The sequence below is a fragment of the Galeopterus variegatus genome, unplaced genomic scaffold (genome assembly GCF_000696425.1).
Source record: "Galeopterus variegatus unplaced genomic scaffold, G_variegatus-3.0.2 Scaffold2495, whole genome shotgun sequence".
NCBI classification, from domain to species: Eukaryota; Metazoa; Chordata; class Mammalia; order Dermoptera; family Cynocephalidae; genus Galeopterus; species Galeopterus variegatus.
Genome location: NW_007728606.1, coordinates 74,894 through 91,155, shown reverse-complemented (window position 1 = coordinate 91,155; position 16,262 = coordinate 74,894). Strand labels below are relative to the sequence as shown.

The window sequence follows — 16,262 nt, the reverse complement described above, 5'->3', positions numbered from 1 at the left end:
TGCTCAGCCAGTGAGCGCACCGGCCATCCCTATATAGGATCCGAACCCGCTGCAGGAGCGCTGCTGCGCTCCCAGCGCCACACTCTCCCGAGTGCGCCACAGGCTCAGCCCAAGATTTCTTTTTTCAATAGATCATTGTTGATATAAAGAAATGCTACTGATTTTTGTATACTGACTTTGTATCCTGCTACTTACTGAATTCATTTATTATTTCAGATAGCATTTTTATGGAGCCTTTAGGATTATGTCATCTAAAAATAGGGATAATTTTACTTTTTTCTTAATAATTAGTATGCCTTTCATTTCTTCTTCTTATCAGATTGCTCTTACTAGTAGTTTCAGTACTATGCTGAATAGAAAGGGCAAGATGGAACATTCTTGCCGGGAATCAGATCTTACAGATAAAGCTTTCAGTTTTTCCTCATTAATTATGTTATTACCCATGGGCTTTTATAAATGACATTTATGATGTTCAGAAATTTTTTTTCATTACCTATTTTATTGAGTTTTATTTATCATGAAAAGATATATATATATATATATTTTTTTTTTGTCTTTTGTCTTTTTTCCGTGTCCGGCAACGGATCGCAACCCTCAGTGTTGCCCCCGTACCGGACCGGGGACCGGCAACGGGATCGCAAGCCTCGGTGTTGCTCCCGCGCCTCGCTCAGCCAGTGAGCTGGAGCCGGTCTGTATGTGGTATCCGAACCCTCGGGCGGGAGCGCCGCCGCGCTTCCCAAGCGGCGCACCATCCAGTGCGCCACCGGGCCGGCCCGATCATGAAAAGATATTAAACATTGTCACATACTGTTGTTTTATCTGTTGAGATGATCATATGGTTTTTATCTTTCATTCTGTTAATACAGTGTATCACATTAATTTGCATATGTTAAAACAAACTTACATTCCAGGGATAAATCCCACTAGATTGTGGTGTATAATCTTTTTGATGTTTTGTTGAATTTGGTTTGCTAGTACTATATTGAGGATTTTTGCATTTATGTTCATCAGAGATACTGGGCTGTAACTTTCTTGTGATGTCTTTGTCTGGCTTTGGTATCAGGGTATGCTGGCCTTATAATATGAGTTTGGAAGCATTTTTTCTGCTTCTGTTTTATTTCAGAACAGTTTTAAAAGGTTTGGTGAAGATATAAAGGAAGATGGAGGGGGATACTTCAGAAAGCAAAAAGTCAGGATGCAACCTTAGTAATTTAGCTCTGAAATTGGTAATCCTGAACCCACAATTAAAGGTCTAGATGAATTGTATATTTTTCACAGTAGGAAGATGGAGATGAAAAGGAAGGAATAAATTTAGTCTGAAAGAAAGGAATGAAATGAAGAGAACACTCAAGTCTCTTGTTACATTCAAATTTCTGCAGCTTGAAAAGTTACATTTATAAAAAGACATTAATCATTTTAATTAAAATAAATACAGCATATAATCATTCAACACATTTTTAGTAAAAAAGACTTTAACTTTCTGTTTTATTTTATATACAATTTTCCATTTAAAATTTTCCCCCAAAACTATGGAATCAGTAGGGCTAAAAGATAATTTACTGAATTTTAGTTATAAAAAATATTTACAATGTAAACTATTCTTTTTTATGGGTTGACTTTGGTAATTCACAGATATTTTGTGTTTACTATTCATTTTAATGTGGATTTTAGTACACTTTCCAGCACTCCCCTGCCACCAAGGAGGTCACCAAGGAGGACATGAAAGAGTACAGCAACATAGAGGAACTCACAGAGGGATCCAAGATCAACGAGCAAGAATCAGCAGAATGATGGCAAAATGTTTATTGGACGCTTCAGCTGGGATACAAGCAAGGAAGACTGAATATTTGTCTCAATTTGGGGGAGTTGTAGCCTGCACAATTAAACAGATCCAGTCACTGGAAGACCAAGAAGATTTGGATTAGTGCTTTTCAAAGATGCTGCTAGTGTTGATAAGGTTTTGGAACTGAAAGAACACAAACTGGATGGCAAATTAATAGACCCTAAAAGGGCCAAGCTTTAAAAGGGAAAGAACCCCCAAAAGGGTTTTTGTGGGTGGACTGAGCCCAGATACTTCTGAAGAACAAATTAAAGAATATTTTGGAGACTTTGGAGAGATTGAAAGTTTTGTACTTCCCATGGATAAAAAAACAAATGAAAGAAGAGGACTTTGTATCATCACATATACAGATGAAGAGCCAGTAGAGAAATTGTTAGAAAGCAGATATCATCAAATTGGTTCTAGGAAGTGAAATCAAAGTTGCCCAACCCAAAGAGTTATATAGGCAGAAAGAGCAACAACAAAAAGGAGGAAGAGGTGCCGCAGTGGTGGACGAGGTGGTACTAGGAGTCGTGGCCAAGGTCAGGGCCAAAACTAGAACCAAGGATTTAATAACTGTTATGATCAAGGATATGGAAATTACAATAGTGCCTATGTTTGTGATCAAAACTATAGTGGCTGTGGCGGATATTATTACACTGGGAATAACTGTGGGAACTATGGATATGGGTAGGGATGTGCAGAAAAAACGGACTGCAGTGGCAAACAGCACTTATGGCAAACCATCTTGAGGGGATGACAATCACCAAAACAATCACCAAAATAATGTCCTACTAAAGGAGGACATTGAGGAAAACAGGAGGAGATGCTGAAGTGACTCATCTTGCAGGACGATATTGAAGACTGGTCTTCTGTTGATCTAGGGAGATCAATTTATGGAAGACTTTCCTAGTATAAAACACACAACTGTGTCCAACTGTATGTAGCTGCCAATTAGTTTTTCTTGTTTTTACTTTGTCCCTTGCTATCTGTGTTGTGACTCAATGTGGATTTGTGTTTATACAAATTTTAATTGTATGATATCATATTAAACCTCAAATAAATGCTTCCTTATGTGAAAAAAAAATGTTATACATATACAATTAAGATGATTAGGAAACAAGAAATTTCTGAAAATCCTGAAAAGTGACTAAATGTATATATGTTCTAATTTTTCTTATGCATCATAAGTTCATTTTTATATCTCTAGGTTTTATAGACATTAATTACATTTACCTTCCACTAAATCTAATATGTGAAAGAGTGAATGCAAAGAAAAGCACAAGCTTGTTCTAAAGACATTATGATTACTATTTATTAGAGAATAAACTGAATTATAATTGAAAAAACATGTTTTAACAAATCTATCGCTTGACTTGTACAGAAATTATAGTGAGACGTGTTATATACAGTCAATCAATAGATATTTGTGATACAACTAAGTGCTTTTTTATTTTTTGGTTTTTAGATGCTCTCATTTTTTAATTAAAATTTTTATTGACATAATTTTAGACTCACATGTAATTACAAGAAATAAAGATTCCACGTACACTTTACCCAGTTGCCCTTACAGGTTTCCCCAATTCTGCAAAACTGTAGTGTAGAGTAGTATCAAAAACCAGGACATTTACATTGATACAATTCACCAATCTTACTCAGATCTCTGTAGTTTTATTTGTTTGTTTTAATTCTACACTGAGGTTACACAGGCAGGATACTGCACAAGTCCAGCACCACAAGGATCCCTCTTATTGCCCTGTCATCATACAACATCTCTCCAGCCTGTCTCTATCCACTGGCAATCATTAAACTGTTCTCCACTTCTAAAAATTTTCATTTCAAAAATGGTATGTAAGTGGAATCATACAGTATTTATTTCTTTTGGTATTGATATTTTTTACTGATCATATTCGCTGGGCAGTCATACAGGTTGTTGCATGTATCTAGTTTACTGCTTTTTTATTGCTGAGTGGTATTGCATGCTGTATGTACCACAGTTTGTTCAGTCATTGACCTACTGAAGAGCATCTGGGAAGATTCTAGTTTTTGCCTATTACAAATGAAGTAGCTGTGAAATTTGTGTATCAATTTTTGCTTGAAGACAAATTTAATTTCTCTATGATAACAACCCAAGTGTGCAGTTTCTGTTTTATATGACACCTGCATGTGTAGTTTTATAAGACAATATCAAACTGTTTTACAGATTGGCTGTGCAATTTATGCTCCTACCAGCAACGTATGAATTACCCAATTTCTCCATATTCTCACCAGGATTTATTGTCACTATTTTTTGAAACTTATTCTGGTAAGTACGTACTGATATCTCATTGTGGTTTTAACTTTCCTTTCCCTGATGGCTAATGATGCTGAATACATTCTTCTGTGATATGTCTATTCATGTCTTTTGTCCATTTCCAAATTGAATTCTTATTTAATTTTTGCTGCTGAATTTTATGAGTTCTTTGTGTATTCTAGATATTAATCCTATGGCAGATACATAGTTCACAAATATTTTTCCCCAAAGTGCAGTATGTCTGAAGATGAAAAGTCATCTTCTTCACATAAGCTTTTGTAGAAAAAAGTATTTTTAATTTTGATGATGTCAAATTTGTATATAGGTCTTTTATGAAATGTGCTTTTATGTCAAGACTAAGAAACCTGCATAGCACTTGGCCCCAGATATCTTTGTTGAAAGGTTGTATAGCTTTATGATTTACATTTATGTCCATGATCCATCTTTAGGTTTTTTTTTTTTTTTTTTTTAATCTCATATTATCTTTGAAAAGCATAATTTTTCTTGTCCCTTCCCAATTTGGATGTTTTTTTTTTTTTTTTAAGAAACCTGCATAGCACTTGGCCCCAGATATCTTTGTTGAAAGGTTGTATAGCTTTATGATTTACATTTATGTCCATGATCCATCTTTAGGTTTTTTTTTTTTTTTTTTAATAAGATGAGTACTTTTGGCTGAAATTGCTTTTTGCCTATGGATGACTATATCACTCCAGCACCATCACTGAACAGATTATCTTTTCTCTATTAAATTGCTTTTGTACTTTTTCAAGTATCAGCTGGGCATTTGGTTCCCTTGATTTATGTGTCTATCACTTCACCAGTACCAATTCTCCTAATAACTGTTGCTATATACTAAGCCTTAATGTTCAGTAGATTAATTATTCCCATTTCATTCTTTGTTGTGATTGCTTTAGCTATTCTAGTTTCTTTACCTTTCCATATAAATTTTATAATAATTTTGTCTGCATTTACAAAAACTTTGCTGGGATATTGATAGTAATTGCATTCAATTTATATACCTGTTTGGGGAAAAAATATATATATGTATATATATATATATATTTGCTATGTTAAGTTTTCTACTCCATAAACATGGTATTTCTCTATTTATTTAGATATTTTCAGTGTGTACTTCCTGTATATGATTCAAGTGTATACTTGTTTTAGTCCGTTTTGTGTTGCTATAGCAGAATATCTGAAACTGGGTACTTTATAAAGAAGAGAGGTTTATTTAGCTTACGATTCTGGGACAGCTGCATCTGGCACAGGCCTCAGGCTTCTTCTACTCATGGCAGAAAGTGGCAGGCAGCTGGCAGGTACAAGCAGATCACATGGTAAGAGGAAGCAAGAGAGAGGAAGCAAGAGAGAGAGAGAGAAGGTGCCAGGGTCTTTTTAAACAATGAGCTCTCATGAGAACTAATACAGCGAGAACTCACTCATTAATCCCCCCTCTCCCAGGGAGAGCATTAATCCATTCATGAGGGATCGGCCCCCATGACTCAATCGGTTTCCAACACTGCCACATTGGAGATCAAATTTCCACATGAGTTTTGGAGGGGACAACACATCCGAACTCCATCAATACTTAAGTATTTTGTTTTCTTTGACATTGTTCTAAATTACGTTTTGTTTTTAATTTTTTGTTTTAATCAGTGCATTTCATTCAAGTAGGTCCAGAATGGCTTGAGAAACCTAGGGGAACAACAACAACAAAAAAAAACTGGCCTAGGTTTTATTGTGCTTAGGAGTTGGGCCTGGAGTAAGTGTTCCTGCACACTGGAAAACGTGTGGTTAGAATTTCCTATTGGTGCCAGTGGAGGGACCACCTAGACTTTCTCATCAGCCTCTCTAGATGTGGGACACAAGGAGAAAAAGGAGGAGTGAGGCTTAAAATTATTGCAGTCAAACATCAAAAATGGAGTCAGATTCCTCCTTACAGTGTTACATCATGTATGCTCACTTATTAGTTTTATAAGTGGTTTTACATTCTTTGGGATTTTCTACAAATACAATCATATCTTCTTCAAATACACATGGTTTTATTTCTTTCTTTTTGTTTTGTATGTTTTTATTTATTTTCTTGACTTATTGCTGTGGCTAGAACTTCTAGTATTATATTGAATAAGGCTTTGGTGTAATATAATAATTCACAGTGAATGAAAAAACTTACTTTTTCACCACTAAATAAGATGTTAGCTGAGGATTTTAATAGATAAGATGGTAGTTCTCTCAAATACTTCTTCTGGGTTGATCAATATGATCATATGACTTTTCTTTTAGACTGATGATACTAAAAGCCTTAACAAATGTCAAAAATCAAATATTTAAGATTTCAACTTATGATCAAAAATTGCTTTTTAAATATTTTTCTCAAAATAGCTTTGATTCCTTATTGCAACTGACAAAGTAAAATATGTTTATTACTATTAACACTTATTAGTTTGTATATTTTTTTATATTCAAGAATATTTCCCTCTGTACTTAGATATAATTATAATCTTGCACTATTTATGTCTTTAATATCCCTGTAAAAATCAGTACAACTTGCTGTATATTTTTAAAGAGTAGTATCCCTTTATATTGTTTTATTTCAGCACATTGTAGTTAAGAACTTTTTGTACTTAGTCACCAATTAAAATTGTATTTGTATGTAATAATGATGATACTGATGTATACAGCTGTTTTCCCAAACCTAAAATGGGCTATGCAATAATTTACAGATTTATAAGTAAATATGATGACATGCTTTTCCTTATTCTCCTTTGTGGTACTCCCCTTTGCGTTAAAGTTTTGTTTTTTTTAATAGTTGTACATATTATACTAACTGGGAGTTAAGTGACTAATGACTTACCTAGCTCTCTGACTAGTAATCTGCTCTATTTCATCTTCATATACAACAACCTATTCATGACATAAAACAGACTTCCCTTGGCTCCCTCTTTCCAAATCATTCCTCCCATTAAGTCTAAATTGCTCAAGCCACTTTTTGTGAGGTTTTTCATTTGTTTGTTTGTAGTTTTTTCTTATGGTGAGTCTTTTTGATGAAAAAAAGAAAAAAAGTCTGCACTTCAAGAATTCTTCTTCAAAGTTGGCAGACAGAAATTACTGCTACTTAGAACAAGTATGTTCTGCACTGACTCCATTCATGACAGAACTAAGTCTTTGATTAACACTATGTAGGTGACAGTGTTGGCACTTAGCAGTAGTGACCCTTGTCTGGTACAGACAGAAAAGGTAAAATCCTTCCACTAATTTTAAAAAGGAAAAGCACAACTTAAGCATTCTTATATGTCTCTCCCCCACACCCTGCTGTTTCAAACATATTTGCAGATGGTTAAGTATTATAAATTTCTTCCCAGAAGTGTCATGTACAATACCATCAGGTGACAAGTAGTCTCTCAAGTATGACCTAAAATTCTTGGAGCACTTCCATGATAAACAAAACTCTGTGTCAATGTACTTAAATCAAATGTACTTAAATCTTCCCAGAAAGCAAAAAGATGATAATATGAAATCATGTAAGTGCTGAGGGATCTCCCATAGATATAAATCACAAGTGGAAAATAAAGCAAGCCCTGAGCAAAATTGCAAAATAGAGGAAAGAGTGTCTTTGGTACTCCTCCAACCTTCTCAGTGTGTTTCTCTTCTGTTTCTGTCTAAGGTCTAATGATCTCATTGTTCCTTTTTTAATAAGTGAAGGGAACTCAACTTCAGAACCCCAGAAGTATAGAACTACTGATGAGCAAGGCCTTCTGTTCTATAGAACAATGGAAATTGTTTTATCTTTAGTTATATTTCTCCAGGAAATATACAGTTAAAATGAAACACACAAGAACGTGCACATATATACACACACACATGCAAACACAATAATCACTATGTACTAAGCATTATAAACTCAGCCATATTAAAATGTGTCTAATAACTGCTGATGAATAGTTTGTTAATACATTTAAAACATAGAATGAGCATCTACTAGGTGCCAGGAAATATAATACTTTATTAATTAAACAGATGAATGTTGAATCTCTTCAAGGTGCTATTAAAATAATAAAAACAAGATTGACTATCATGTATCTATTCAAGAATGTTTTATTTTTCTATCTAAAATATATAGAAATATTTCCTCAAATTTCAGCAGAATGTCATTTCTCTTGATGACTCCAGACAATGAATGCAGAAACCACAACAAGTCATGTGAAAAACATTGTGTTAATGAAAAAGTGCTGATTCTGACAAAACAAAACCCAGGCATAAGTGAGCTTTTAAAAGTATAATTGGTTTTCTGAGTTTTTGTTTAATTTTATAATATTAAAATTTTATAAAAAGTTAAAATGGCTGAGCTCTTTGTAAAAATTTTATGATAACATGTGTAAGTTTTAAATTTACATTCTGCATTTACTACTCAGATGTATAGAAAAGTACCTTTTCTTAAATAACATAATTTCACTTAGCTAAGAAGTACCTAATTCTGCTGATATCTGAAAACTTAATGCTAGCTGTCCATTCTATCTAGAAGTAATGAAAGAAGGGACATTGTTTTATTCTCATGTACTATGATAGGTGCTCAATATTCAAATAATAAAAAATATTAAATTTTGCCATTTTATACTAATCTTCACTAACCAGATATTTCTGTTTTAAAATTTGGAGCCTTTTGAATATATATATATATTTTGAAATGCAAGTTTTAACCTGTTGCTTCTCCTCTGTGATGTGAGAATCTCTTTCCAGGCTTCCAATGGAAAGCAAAGAACAAGTCCTCTGCTAATGGATTTCCCCTCAACATATCTAGAGTTAATATTGCCGCAAGCCTCCTGCCCTGGCTAATTCTTTACTGTTAAATACTCCACAGTTTATTCTCATTAAAGCTATTCTCCAGTAATCTAGCCTCTAGCAATATAGAGCCTGGCTGAATATTCCAAACTAAGCCTTTGGAAATTCAATACATCTAAGTCTATACAGATTATTCAGATACTGAAAGTCAAAAGTGTTTGATTTCAAATCAAAGTACCTACTATGAGCTAATGAATCTCTCCATCACTTGTAATGACTGGTGTATTCTAGGTTCTATTCATTCCCTCCCCAAGGCAGGGGGAAGGGGGGCAGGGAATTAGTGTGAGGGGCTGGGGAAAAGTATAATTTATTGGATGGCAAGAAACATTTAGAAAAATAAAAATATCTTGATTGAAAATCTTTAAGTACTATCACAAGGCAGATTTTAATGGTAGTAATGATCAAAAAGACTATGAGACATACATTAAACTTTCTCATAATAGCAAAGGACAGAGACTGTTGAAGAGAGAAAAATTAATAAGAATTTTAGAAAAGTGAAACACTTTGGGCACTTCAAATACAAGTAACTGATATAAATAATCAAAAAGTTTATGGTATTTGAAAAAACGCAAATTAACAAATAGAGAATAAACTATTAGCACATGGATATTGTTCTTATACCTCTGACTTTCTATTCTACCTGAAACAAATATGCCTCTCACATTTAACAAAGCAATTTCTTCTAATGCTAGCTTTTCCAATAACCATCTTCAAGCTACCAAGACCATTAAGGGAATCTGATTTAACATTCTGAAACACTGATTTCCTTATAGACAGCTGCAGGGTCCCTTCCACCCCCCATTAAAAGAAAACATTGAGACAAAATAAATTTAGCAAAGTGTATTTGAGCAAAGAATAGTTCATGAATCACCAGCACTCAGAACCAAAAAAGATTTAGAGAGCTCCACTTTGCAACATGGGCAGTGAGCATTTATACAGAACATGAAAGTAAGGACAGAGATAACTTGAATGACTACAACTAGACATTTGCTTTCTTTACACATAGTCTAATCAGTTGACTGCCTGTTATTGGGTGGCACTCAGTTGCTTGTGATTGGCTGTTATTTGGCTATTTGTTAAAAAAAAAATACTCCTAAGTTAGGTTTGTGTTCATTTACATACTAAGAGGTTGCAGTTTGTCACATAACACCAGTTAGACTGGCCATTATCAAAAAGACAGAGAATAACAAATGCCAAAGGATGAGAAGAAAGGGGAACACTCCTGCACTGTTGGTGAGACTGTAAACGAGTGCAGCCATTATGGAAAATAGTATGGAGGTTCTCAAACAACTACAGATAGAATTGCCATACGATCCAGCAATCCCACTTCTGGGTATATAACCAAAGGAATGGAAATCATCATGTTGAAGGGATACCTGCACTCCCATGTTTATCACTGCTCCATTTAAAATAGCTAAGAGTTGGAACCAACCTAAACATCCATCAATGGATGACTGGATAAGGAAATTGTGGTAAATAAACACAATGGAATACTACTCTGCCATAAAAAGGAATGAAAATTATGCCTTTTGCAGCAACATGGATGAACTTAGAGAAAATTATGTTAAGTGAAATAAGCCAGGTTCAGAAAGAGAAATACCACATGTCCTCACTCATAACTGGGAGCTGAAAAAAAAGAAAGAAAAAAACATAAAACAATCATAATAATTCTTTGAAGTTTCAAAATGGGGGAGAACAGAGCTGAGGCCACCAGAGGAGGGAAAGGGGGAGGAGAAGGGGTTGCGGAGAAGTTGGTAAAGGGTCACAAAAAATGTTTACATTTGTAATAATAAAATAATTTTAATAAATAAAAATAAAATTAATAATGTTTAAAATAAATAATTTGTTTAAGTGTAATAACCTGGAGGCCTACTAGAAGAAACATAAAGGTTAGAAAGCCTTCAAAAAGCCAAGCTTGCCATCTACCATTTCAGATGTCTGAAGACTATTACATGCTTCCATAAACACAGCATGTGTTTCTTTCCCTTCAAAAATTTAGGTCAGCACAAGGTCTTGAACAAGGTCCAATAGGAAACTTACTTCTTTTACATCCCTTTATAGCCTGCTGTAAGGGTGTATAACCACATTTAGTGAAAAAGGACCTTACTGGTTTAATCCAGTGACATTATACAAGCAATTACTTGCACGCATGAAGAGAATTCCCATATCTTGAGTATGAGACGCCTGGTAGCATGATATGCCTTTTTCAAGGCATCATTTGGATAGGTTTTCTTTACTTGGTAGTGGTTAGCTTATTAATTGGAAAGGTAAAGGTATTGCTTTTAGGGACTATAAAAACGAGTAGCAGTGATATCTAGAACATCAAGGATAGCTTTCCCCTCTTCCTTTGGAGTTTCATGGTGACTGTCATTGGAAACATGAAGTGGCATTAGCATTAGTAAAATGGTTTCTTTTATTTATTTATTATTATTTTGGGCATGGGGGCTTTAGCCCACAAATCCAACAGTTATTCTGTCTTTTTGTTTTGTTTCGGTATCATTTTGTTTTTGTGAGAGCATGAACTATTGCTAAAACTATCCACAGATTATGGTCCCATGGATTTTTGTGTAGGGAAAGAAAAAGGGTTAAGACAGCAGGAAATAAGAGAAAAAAAAAAAAAGATAAGGTGGCAAAGAAGAATAATTTTCTTCTGTAATCTTGGGAATGCTGTCCATGTCTAGGATGCTATCTGATTCTGGGGAGAAACTTCCCTGGGTACCTTTACTTTTAGGTCTTCCACAAGTGTATAGTTCCAAAAGTGTGGAGGAGCCCACGTGAGTTGTGAAATGTGGACTAATGGCCAAGGCCCCAAAGTTTTAGTGCAGTACAGATTATAAACAGAAATTGGCATGGTTCCTTCCAACAAGGTTCAATGATGGTCTTTCTCTGACGTCATATCTGGAAGAACCAAACTCCAGGTTATGAAGCAGGAAAGAATTGGTTGGCCTTAGTTGGTGAATCATAAAAGACTTCTTTTACCTAGTAAAATACATCTTGGCATAATGCATTAAAACCTTGCAGCATTCACTTATATAGGAGTTTATAAGATTGGGAAATACACGACGTTCTATTATAGTGAAGATAGGCCTTCCATAGTCCTTCCAGTGAATCTGGTTGCCATCAAGGACAACAGTAATACCTTTAGTTAAGGCAGTCCAATAAATTCAGTTAACTTTTGGGTTTAAAAATGTCGTTTGTTTTTTTTTTCCGTTTTAGAACATTAAGGATGAAAGGAACAATGGTAATGATATTGTTTTTTTAACACTTTATTTTACAATTTTTTTAATTCACTATTTTTTTAATTGTACATGTTTATGAGGTACAGTGTGATGTTTCAATCCATGCATACATTGTATAAAGATTAAATCAGGGTAGTTAGCATATTCATCACCTAAACATTTATTACTTATTTGCAGTGATAACATTAAAGTTCCTCTTTTCTTTTTTTTTTTTTCCTTTTTGTCTTTTTTCATGTCCGGCAACAGACCGCAACCCTCAGTGTCGCACCCGTACCGGACCGGGACCGGCAATGGGATCGCAACCCTCGGTGTTGCGCCCGCACCTCACTCAGCCAGTGAGTGGCCGGTCTGTATGTGGGATCCGAACCCTCGGCGGGAGCGCCGCTGCACTCCCAAGCGGCGCACTGTAGCAGTGCGCCACCGGGCCGGCCCAAAGTTCCTCTTTTCTAGCTCTCTTAGAATATACAATGCGATATTATTAGTTGTAGTCACCATAGTATGTAATAGAACACCAGAACTTATTCTTTCTATTTAACTGTAACTTCGTACCCATTGACAAACCTCTCCCAATTTCCCTTCCCCTCTCCCCTACCTGGCCTCTGGTAACCACTTTTATACTCTCTACCTCTATCAGAGCAACTTCTTAGATTTCACATACAAGTGACAATATGCTGTATTTGTCTTTCTGTGCCTTATTTCTGTGGCTTATTTCACTTAACATGATGTTCTCCAGTTTCATCTATGTTGCCACAAATGACAGAATTTTTCTCCCTTTTACAGTTGAATAGTATTTCATTGAGCATATATACAATATTTTTTTATCCATTCATTCATTAATGAACATTTAAGTTGATTTCATCTCTTGGCTGTTGTGAATAATGCTGCTATAAATATGGAAATACAGGTATCTCCTGACATAGCAATTTTATTTCCTTTTTATATATACCTAGTATATATAAAAAGGTTTCTGGATCATGAGATAGGTTTATTTTTAATTTTTTGAGAAAACTTTACACTATTTTCCATAATGACTATAAAATTTAACATTCCCATCAATAGTGTATAAGTTTCCTTTCTCTGCATTTGTGCCAACATTTGTTATTTTTTGTCTTTTTCATAATAGTAAGTATAACTAAGGTGGAGGTGATAACTCATGGGGTTTTAGTTCACATTTTTTGATAATTAGCAATGCTGAGAATTTATATATATACCTGATAGTCATTTGTTTGTCTTCTTTTGAGAAATGCCTGTTCAGGTCTTTTGCCCATATTTTATCAAATTATTTGTGTTTTTATGCTGTTGAATTGTTTGAGCTCCTCACATATTTGAATATTAGCCCTTGTCAGATGCATAGCTTGCAAACACTTTCTGTCATTCCGTAGGTTGACACTTCATTATGTTGATTGTTTCATTTGCTGTGAAGAAGCTTTTTAGTTGACTGTAGTCCCATTTGTCTACTTTTGCTGTTGTTGTCTGTGCTTTTGAAGTTTTCTTCAAAGAAGTATTGCCTACTCCAATGTCCTGAAGTATTTTTTCTATGTCTTCTTCTAGTAGTTTTATGGTTTCAGGTCTTAAATTTAAGTATTTAATCCATTTTGAGTTTATTTTTGTATATGGTGAGAGATAGGTGTCTAATGTCAGTCTTCTGCATGTGGATATCCAGTTTTTCCAACACCATTTACTGGAGAAATTTTTCTTTTTCCAGTGTTAAGACCTTATTTAGCTGTTTCGTAAGTTGCCTACTGAAAGGTTCTTCTTTTGCCAGATCTCTCCAACGATGTCACAAAAAAACACATGCACACACGCGCGCACACACGCACACGCACACACACACACGTTTTCCTAATAAATCCTTACTACTGTCAAATCACCAAGTATCCTATATCCAACCAGACAGCAGACAAATTATTACACAAATATATTGATATCCAATTGGTGGTGGCAATTGAATGAAATCCATCTGTCAATGTTCAAATGGTTCATCAGTTGCTGGAAATGTAGCACCTAAAGTTTAGATTGTCTTCCTAAGAGTATGAAATTGACAAACCAAACATTGTTTATAAACCATTTTAACAATTTTAGAGCAGTCACCCCACCAATAATTTTGAAAATAAGTTGTATCATTTTATCTACTTCATTATGAATCATGAAGTGCTGAGCTTTTAGCAATGGAAGACTTGAGCCTTTAAGAAGAACGAGGCAGCACTTGGACCATCCATTAGTCCAAGCTTAACATTGAATGTGCATCTAATTTGTTCTTTCAAATCAGCTGCACAGTACTGCTTATTAAATAGATTATTATAGGTGATTTAACTTGGGTAAATCTTATGGAGTTCATTTATATTGTATATTCTAACAGTTTCAGTACTAGCTAACTTAACATGAAGATCTGCCAAGGCATTTCTTAGGTATGAAGTTAATTCTTATTCTGATTGCAGTTTTACAAAATAAACAGTTTTTTCATTAAAGTTTTAGAAATTCTTACCAAATCCGTGATCTTAAAGTTATCAAAAACCTGTCCTTGCCAGAGTCCTTTACAGAAATCTTGAAGATGAGACACTTTAAAATTATAGTTTCTTAAAAAGCTTTCAGGCAAGTACCAGAGTAAAACAATTGTCTATTTATGACAAGACTTTAAATGGTCAAGGTTAAAGATCTCATGAGAGTTCATTACGATAATGATGCAATTGATGAGGAAATTTGTTTATTTATGTGGCATACAATATTTTAATATAATAACTAGAATCATATGATTTCTAGATTTCTAGAAATTTTATACATTTTGGGGAACACATATTAATAATAAATGCATATTAATGTAACTCAAAGAAGGTTAAACCTCATTTTTTTTATTTGACAAAGCTACTCATGCAAATTTAACAAATAAGTCTAATTAGTTTAATATTTCTTATTTTATAAGGAGGAAGAATAAATTCTCCTGACATACTCCAGGGGCTTTCTGGAAACTTGTGAAGTTAGTTCAAGGTCAAAATGACTTTAATAGAATTAGATTTGGGGAAGTTTATCAAAAATACCAAAGGTTTAAAATACTCGATTAAGTAGAATCACAGATGACTGTGAAACTAGTCATTTATTTAACCAGAGTGAAAATTAGAAGACTTCGAAGGCAAAAACAGAAATTTACATAGTTATAGCAACGTCTTAGCTCTTTTAATAGAGAGGACTCAGCTTTCTCATGTTATCAAAGACCCAATAAGTCAAGAGCAGACCAGTATTCCAAGAAAATTTGGTAACAATGTAGTTTTGTTATTAAGAACCATCATCTTTTAAAATAACTGTCTAGTTCATTTTGTGCTACGATAGCAGAATATCTGAGACTGGGTAATTTATAAAAAAAACAATAATTTATTGGCTCATAGTTCTGGTGGCTTGCAAGTCCAATATTAAGGCACCAGTAGGTTTGGTAATTCTGATTCCAAGATGGTGCCTCAAATACTTCATCCTAAGAAAGAGAAGATTTCGTCTTCACATAGCAAAAGGTGGAAGGGCAAAGAGTCAAAATAAGGTCAAATTAGCCCTTTGATAATGGCATTAACCTCACTTGTAAGGGCAGAGCCCTCATGGCCTAGTCACCTCTTTGAGTATCACCCCTTAATACTGTTAAAATGACAATTAAATTTTAACATGAGCTTTTGAGTGGACAAACATTCAAATTAAAGCAGTAACTTATAAATAAATCTATTTAGATCTTAGCAAGCTTGACCACACATAAAATTCCTTTTCCAAAATTTCTCTTTCACAAACTTCCTACAGCTTTCTTATACCCATTCAGTTTTGTCCTATTCTCTCTCTCTCTCTCTCTCTCTTTCCCATTGTGGAACAGTTATTCTACTTTAGAATAAAAATTGCTCCTTTTTTTTTTCTTAACAAAAACATATCCTTTATACCTTATAGCTTCACTTACCAAAAATATGTGTCACTTTCCTCAAATACAGAGTTGTATTCCTTGTTATTTTTAGTTTTAACTGTCTCTTCCACTAGAATTCTATAGACTGGCAAATTGCATATATACAAATATAATATATATATATATATATATATATATATATATATA

At 34.2% G+C, this 16,262-nt stretch overlaps 1 pseudogene; it reads left to right on the top strand.

Annotated features, from left to right (window-relative positions):
• The first annotated feature begins 1,160 nt into the window (after positions 1-1,160).
• On the top strand, positions 1,161-2,652 carry LOC103598057 (annotated as a pseudogene).
• The last annotated feature ends 13,610 nt before the right edge of the window (positions 2,653-16,262 follow it).